Consider the following 8,735-nt stretch of genomic DNA (forward strand, 5'->3'; position numbering starts at 1 on the left):
ACCCTTCGGTGCTCCAAGCCTGCACCGACCCATTTTGCCCTTCCATATTAAAACTGTCTTCACTTACTTCACCTGACGAAGGAGCAGCACTCAGAAAACTTGTGATTTTAAATAAACTTGTTGGACTAAGCCTGGTGTCATGTAACTTCTGACTTTGTCCATCCCAGTCCAACGACAGCACCTCCACATCAAGTTTTGCTGGCAGCTGCTGTTTTGAAAAATATCAAAAGTTTGGTTTGCATGTGGATTTTTCCTATCAGTTTGGATCCTTAGCTGAAGCAATTACAAACCCAATTGTACTGTTATCTGCTAAAATACTCTCCAACAAGTACAGCCAGCAATGAGGAGGTCTAAACCAATCAGAACCATGGGAGATAACACCGTATGGAGCTGAAGGAACACAGCAGGCCAGGCAGCATCAGAGGAGCAGGAAAGTTGACGTTTCAGGTCGGGACCCTTCAGAAAATTTTCTGAAGAAGGGTCCCAAACCGAAACGTCAACTTTCCTGCTCCTCTGATGCTGCTTGGCCTGCAGTGTTCCTCTAGCTCCACACTGTTATCTCTGACTCCAGCATCAGCAGTTCTTATTATCTCTCAGTGAGTCAGAAACCTTGGGATATTGCTGTGGTCACTTTGTTTGTTTTCCATTTATCCTTTTTACTGCATTTAAACATTAGGAAGAGCAATGACAACAGAAACAAGAAAATTTCCCAAAGGCATTCTTCTGTCAGTCAGTAAACAGTCAAGTCTTGAATTGGGAATGGTGGAGGCTTGTATGCTATCGGTTCTTTTTTTTACAGGGACAGGAAGGAAACTCCCTGCTGCTTCAACTGGGTGGATGCTGTGCAACATCTGATAATTTGGATGGTGCAGCAAGGATGATTGTTATTACGGTCATTTTTCCTCCGCTACAGGAAACTGAGGTTTCCTCTGATGTCAAGCTCAAGTTAATCTTTATGTAGTCAAATCAAAGCCACTATTAGTCTAATGGATAAGCACGAGCTATGCTATCTGCCTAAGCATCTTTGCTTCTTTGTACTCCATTCCAACCTAGACCTTGCCTTGTCTTTAAACCAAGCAAAGTCCTGTCCTCAACTTAGACTATTTCCTTTTTTTTCTATTAAAGAACTACTTCCTCCTGTTTTTTATGATGCCATGGCTTTGCATAGTGTCAGAAAACGTACACCTTCTCTGGGATGAGTTTTATGGAGGTAAGTTGAGAGCTGTTAATCTTGTTGCTCAGCAACACACTTTCCTCAATGAAGAAGGCCTCAATTTTTCAGACGCACTTATTCATAGAAAACTGAACATAAGAAAATAAAGACTTTTAGATGACAAAGTTTACAAAGCATAGAATATGGGAGACCAGGCAATGAGTGTGTTGCAATAGTTAAGTATCAAGGTAAGAAAGGCATGAATGAGGATTTTAACAACAGATGATTTGATGCGGTTTAGAGTCCACTTGGATGATGTTACTGAAATGGAAATGGGTGGTCATAGCAATGGTGAGGATAATTGATTATCAGATCATCTCGGGATTAAATATGACACAGGTGGTTCTGAAGAATGGTTGCTGGACTCAAAATTAACTCTGCTTTCTGTTCACAGATGCTGCCAGAGCTGCTAAGCTTCTGTTTAGTTTCATATTTCAGCATCCACATTTCCTTGTTTTAGTCTCAAACAGATTGGGAAGATATTGGATATGTTTGTGGTCTCCTTTGGTTAAGGTTAAAGAAAATTAGACTTCAGAATTCAAAATATTGCTGATAAAAGTTGTAAAAACGGTTTAGATAGGGAAAACATTTTTCATTGTTTCATGCTACAATGTTTGCTTGCTAATCAAACTGTCTGTAATTTGTGTAATTGGTTGGATTATCATACATGTGTTCTTGCTCAACTTTTGAGACAAATTCTACATTTGTTAATAGCTTTTATTGTTTTCATTCAATTGGCCTTTCAGGAAACTTAATCAAACAGATACCTTAGTTGAAATAGCTCCCTCACCATTTTTTTTTGTACAAAAGCAAAAATAGATTGACAAGCTAATCTTGAAGTGAGAATGAATCAGAGGTTAACCTTTAACTTGCCATCTGAGACTAGAACTCTAAGTAAGGTACCAAGATCTTGTTGTGCATTGTTAACACCAGTTAATACAGGAAATTACAATTTGTGAATTACTTGTGTAAAGTTGCGATGTTGTAAGGAAATAAGTATATTTCAGCAGGTGGCCACATTGTGCTACCAGTTTCTAGCTTGGAAATTGTAACAATCACCTTAGAGTGCTTTTCTGTCTGCCCTTGATGTTTCCTTTTGGAAGCAACGGCAAGTTCATAGAGTCATGCAGCACAGAAATAGGCCCTTTGGCCCAACTTGTCCATGCCAACCAAGTTTCCTAAACTGAACTAGACCTATTTACCTGCGTTTGGCCCATATCTCTCTAAACCTTTCCTATCCAAGTACCTGTCTAAATGTCTTTTAACTTGTAATTATACTATCCTCTACCACTTCTTCTCACAACTGGTTCATTATACGCACCACTCTCTCTTTTTTAAATCTTAACCCTCTCACCTAAAACCTATGCCCTCTTGTTTGTGAGGGGCTTTGATACCCAGGACAAATAACAAAAGACCTTATTTTCATGGTCTTCTGGATAAGTTACACTTGGCTTGATATTAAGCAGTATGAGTTGTTCTCTGTGAAGGTGTAGTGACCGAGAGAGGTAGGAGTAGAAGTAGGTCCTTCAGTCTGCTCTGCTGTTCAGAGAGATCATGGTTGATCTGTTAATGCTCAATTTATTTTTTCCTGCTTTTTCCCATTACTTATTAAAAATCTACCTCAGCATTCAATATACCTAATGACCTAGCCTGCACAGTCCTCTGTAGTAAAGAATTCCATAGATTTTCTACCCTTACTCTAAACCTAGATTGTCCCATAAGAGGAAAACAACGTTTCCGTAGTGATGGAAGCATCCCTACTTTTGGATCAGAAGCTCCAGGTTTGAGTCACAAACTAAAGTAAGGCTATGCACAGCGTGGTCGCTAACTTTTAACGGTTGGTGACAAGGAGTCGATTCCATGTTCAGCTATCCTGCAGAAGGCAATGGCATACCAATGCAATACCTTGTTCATTAGCATGAAACAATCCAATGGCAGTCCAGTTACAACATGCGAAAGGGGGAAAGTAAGAAGACGGAGAACTGCTTTTCGGAGGTAACTTACAGATATGCATACATATGGAGAGAAACACCCACGTACAGACAAACTGTAGTCTCGTAGTTGCACACACACACAGACAGACAAGCAAACACGGGCACAAGTGCAAATACTTAGAGACAAATACGACCTAGCGATGTGGGCACAGAGATATGCAAATATTAACATATATAGACATATGCAGATATACACATACTGACATAAAGACAGACACAAACACATATGCCACATAGGTTCTGGCCACGCCTATTGCGATGACATCAGCCTACGTTGCTGCTAGTTCTTATACGGGTGAGGAAGGAGGGATCTGAACGGCACAAGTGTGAATTGATTAGAAGCTGGGGAAGCTTTGCCGCTAATTGTTCCTTCGTTTCTCTCCATGTGAATGAGCCATATCGTAATGGGTTGTAAGTCGAACCCGATGGCGTGTCGCCAGCACCAGAACTCGGGGTTGAAGACGATGGAATCGGTATCGGTGTTGGAGCGACTAGCCGTGACCACAGGAGGGACGGAACGCTCCTGGTATCGCTGCATCTTCCCTTTCGGACTGGTGTCTCTGGTGGTGGGGATCGCGGTAACCAGCATCACCTTCTCGGTCAGGGAGAGGCGGATGGACGCCGCTAAACTGGTCTCACTATCGGTACTTGGGTTCAGTTTGATCCTTATCTCATCCGCTTTCGGCTGCTGGAAGGTGCACCGGGACAGAAGGGAGCGGCGGGAGGTCAGTTCTCCAGCCGGGGAGAGCATCTTGTGAGACTGCGACCGGTCTGAGCGCTCGCAACCCGGACGGATACCTCACACACCAGAGATAAATGGAGAGGCTGCTCGGGACCGAGTTTGCGCCCCCCCTCCTCCTCCTCCCAAACCCTCACCTAATGCCTAAGGTTTGGCTGAAACGGACTGAGATGTACAGGAATCAATAATGGCTACAATCAGGAAGAACCGTAGTCCGGGTTTCTGCAAGTCCTACTTTTTGCGGGAAATTGGGCCAAATGGGAAGCAGATGGAAAGTCGGACAAAGCCCGCGAGGCTGTGAATTAAACCTGTGCCAAAATGGAACGAGTGGAGGACTTGGCGATTTCAAATTCCAATCCTGTGGGTTTATAAAAATCAAAAGGAGCAGGCGCCGTGTGTCTGCTCCGGACACGGCGCATGAGGCACCTACACCTCTACATCTCCCTCCTTTTCCTTCATATTCCCATTCCCACTATTTTAACAATTTCCTCTCTTGCTCTCCCTCCACGTCTTCCTCTCTTCACCTCTCCCTTTTCCATTCTTTCCCTATTCTCACTTTTTGTCCAACTCTCCCTCTCTCTTCACGTTTCTCTGTTTCTGCTGCCCTTTGCCACTCTGCGCTTCTTAATAACTGCAAGAATTCAAATCTAATCTTTATTATCGAAAGATGTAATCGAGTAATGCAATGGGATTTAAATACTTTTCATTAATCAACACAGAGACGTTTTGAAATTAATGTATAATGTACACAGACCCCCATTCCTTGCAGGTGGGAACTGTTAATAACCATCTTCATTTTAAAAAAAATAATTCCTCCTGTATTGAAGATAAGCTCGCTAGCAGTGACTGTGATATATTCATATGAACCGTAATTGTACATCGTAATTGCATTATGTGAGCAGTTCCCATTCCAGCCAATGTCAGAACCTGAGAGTGCCTGAGCGTCAGCGAAAAGTCCATTTTTTTTAAACAAAGCTCCAGTAGAGTTTTGTTTTCATTCGTGGAATGTAGGTGTTGCTGGTTCAGCCAGATATGTTGCTCATTCTTAATTGCCCTGGAGAAGGTGGTGCTGGTGAGCTGCCTTCATGATTTGCTGCAGTCTGTGGGGGCTAGATAGACCCATAGGAAAGGACGTGTAATGAAAGGAATTCCATGATTTTGAATCAGCAACAGTGATGGAACAATTACACAGTTTTGTTGGGATAATGCATTGAAAGGCAATTTGCAGGTGGTGGTGTTTCTATGCATCTGCTGCCCTCTTTGACCTTTTAGATGGTAGAGATTACAGATTTGGACAGTGCTGTTGGAGGAGCCTTGTTGACCCGCTGCAATGCATCTTGTAGATGGCACACACTTTTGCCACTAATCATGGAGTGAGTAAATGTTAATGTGCTGGACGGGGTACCAATCAAGCGGGTTGCTTTGTCCTGTTGAGCTTCTTGAGTGTGTTTGCAGCTGTACTTATCCAAGCAAGTGGACAGTATTCCATCACACTCCTACTGGTGCCTTGTAGATGATGACATGCTTCTGCAAACTAGAAGGTGAGCTACTCATCTCAGAGTTCCTAGCCTCTGATCTGTCCTTATCAATGCTGTGTCTAAATGGCTGTTCCAGTTCAGTATCTAATCAATGGATTTTGATAGTATTGAATGTCAAGGGGAGATGGTTAATTTTCTCTTGTTGGTGATATTATCTTGTGCTTGTTTGGTTACTTGCTACTAAAATACCAAGCCTGGATATTCTCTAGGAGGATTGCTGCATATGGATTGATTTTAATCAGATCACCAGCAATGAATAAGGACAAATACAGACTTGGTTAGTTAACTACTTCAGTGTTTGAACCAAATTAGATTACTGAGAGAATAAGGGAGTGTTTGGTATAATGAAGTGTAGTTGATTCTGTGATTTTCCTTCAATCTTTGTATTAACTTTGCATTGGGAGAACAGGTATCCTATCTCTATAGCAGAATAATTTGCTCATTGAATGGCTTAAAACACAAGGCTTGGACTTCTGATTGAAGCAGTGAAGGGTTGCTAATGGATAAAAGTTTTGGGTGTTAGAAAGGAAATTAGGTTGATAGATTCAACCCAATGCTTTTCTAACACACAAAACAGCAATATATTGCCATCTTAAACTAGAACATGAATAATGCTGATGCCAAATAACATACTGGGTTAGAGACAGTAGGAACTGCAGATGCTGGAGAATCTGAGATAACAAGGTGTAGAGCTGGATGAACACAGCAGGCCAAGCAGCATCAGAATGCATCTAACATACTGGTTTATTTAAGATGTGTGTTCACAGTCTGTATACGACAGGTAGGCAATGAGCAAAAACAGAAGTTGCTGGAACGTTCTGAGGAAGGGTCACTGGATCTGAAATGTTAACTCTGATTTTTTCTTCACAGATGCTGCCAGACCTGCTGAGCTTTTCCAGCAACTTCTGTTTTTGTTCCTTATTTCCAGCATCCGCAGTTCTTATGGCTTTTATTTAGGTAGGCAATGAGGGTGAACTTCTGACTAATGTTAGACAGTCTAAATATTTTAATAATTTCTGTGTGCCTAAAATGTGTTGTCATAGAATTTTCCTTGACTCACTGCACCCTCTTTCCTGTTAATTTTCCCACAAAGAAGTCCAGTATCCTAATGTATACGTTCCATTTACCAACACAGCAGACCTATGCACTGCCCCAATGTGCACACAGACATTATAATTTCTAACTTCTAATAAATACACTTAAAAAGCAGAACCCTGATTTGATGGTTCACTGCCCCTCTTATTCATCAAAGCCTGTCACACTTGCCAGGAACCTGTGACTCATTCTCATGAATATTATCCTCTCCAATAGCAATTTGTGTTTTTTAACAAGAGACAGTTCTAATTGCTGTGAAATCTCAAATTATGTCCGTTTGATAATATTTTATAGATTCAATTACCAAATCAAAAGTTTTGGGCCCGATCTGGTTGTGAAATCATCTTGCATATATTGGCCTAAACATACATTTAGCAGAGGTGCTAATTTGTCTTGATAATAGTGACAGTAGCCCTTCAAGGTCAAATTGGACAAGCATCTTTAAGGAAAATATGGCATTGATTAAACCTGCTTGGACAGCAGGAAGGTCAATTACAAGGGTTTTGGTGGGTCTTTAGTGGCTTAGAGAAAATCTGTGTTAAAAGATAGTCATATAGCTTGAATGCATCCCTGCATTAACATGGTTTATAAACCTATTACGCAATCTATTAACACAGCATCATTTCAAGGTCTTGGTCGCCCACTCCATCCTTTCAAACCATTAGTACCTCATTCACTGTGATTTATTTATTTGGGTTATAAATGTAGAATCTCACAAAATAATATCTCTGTATATTGGAAATTAACTGACTGGGATATAAAGAAAGTAACTGGGAAAAAATTTAAAATCAAATAAGTTATTGTTAACTATGGGCTGAGTTAGCTTTCTCTGGTTGGAAGACTTGCTGGACGAAAAAGCATCATAGCCCTTGCTGAGGGAGCGACAGACGGCCAAGAAGTCTGGTCTGTTGCCAACAGCGGTGTCACAGTGAGAAATGTCTACGCTGATGGCAGATTGTGACCAATATGTTCCTGAACACTTTTAAAAATACTTGCTGGGTATGATGAAGAAACAGTGTTAAACAGTATAGTTCTTGAAAACCATTTTCAATTAGTCTCCATTTTGCACTGGCATGTGAGTGGCGACAGGAGAGGACTGCTTTATGTCTTGCTTGCAAGATATAAATTCCTCGTGATTAAAATGGAATGGTTTCTTTTGTAAGTTAATTATTTTATAATCCAATAAAACCTCTCAATTCATATTCTCCTTAGAAGCATGGCAAGGAGTTAATTTTATAATTGTTTCACTGCAATTACTGTACAACCATCCGTCTGAAGGAAATAATTATTCCATGTGTCCATAGTTAATTACTTGGTTCATTGCTGGTTTGACAACTTTGCCAGTACTTTCACTGCTGGGTGACGTGCAGGAGACAACCAATTTCCAAGGTCATGATATTCCACTGTGTGTCTCTCTTTCTCGTGACCTCAGCAGGATATAGCCCAGCAACCAACACCCTGCAATTAGTTGAAGTGGTGAGGACAAGGATGTTTAAAAGGTCAATAGGCCCAAAAGCCCAACCTTCTACAAATTCAACCCCACCCACCCTCTCGCCATATCCTCTGACTGTCTGTTTACCTGGTTTGGAGCCTAGCTGTGCAGTGACCGGGCAACAAAATATAAGATCTTTCTATTGTGACTTTAGAACATCTATACATTTGCATTCCAGTAGCTGAACAGCAGTGAGGTTGACCAGAGTACTGCAACTGTCTCTTTATCCAACAAAAAATACAAGACCCTGGTTTTAACCAACAGAATGTGTGTATATCTGTGTGAGAGGGATATGGTTTGGGGGTGGAGATTTTTATTTATAATGGGTTCTCAACCTGTGCATTTGAAGCACTTTAAATCGAATATTTTGACTGGTTTTCACCTTGCTCTTTGTTGTAATCTCTGAAAGTGAGATTGGCTGCATTGTTGATATTGAAAGATGTGTTAAAAGGAAAGTGTGTTTGACAACAAGCTGTCTCTTTGTTGATGCTGGGTTTTGAATTAATCAAATAATGTAAAGTTGTGTAGAATTTTACTTTAAGCTTTTTAAATAATGCTTGAAGCTGCTGTGAGTCGAGGCTAAAGGATTTGCACTTTGATAGTTTCCTGAATCTCACAGAAAATGTAGAATGGTAATATAAGTTTCTCGAATCAGGCTTTACCT

The sequence above is a fragment of the Rhincodon typus genome, chromosome 21 (assembly GCF_021869965.1).
Source record: "Rhincodon typus isolate 14 chromosome 21, sRhiTyp1.1, whole genome shotgun sequence".
NCBI classification, from domain to species: domain Eukaryota; kingdom Metazoa; phylum Chordata; class Chondrichthyes; order Orectolobiformes; family Rhincodontidae; genus Rhincodon; species Rhincodon typus.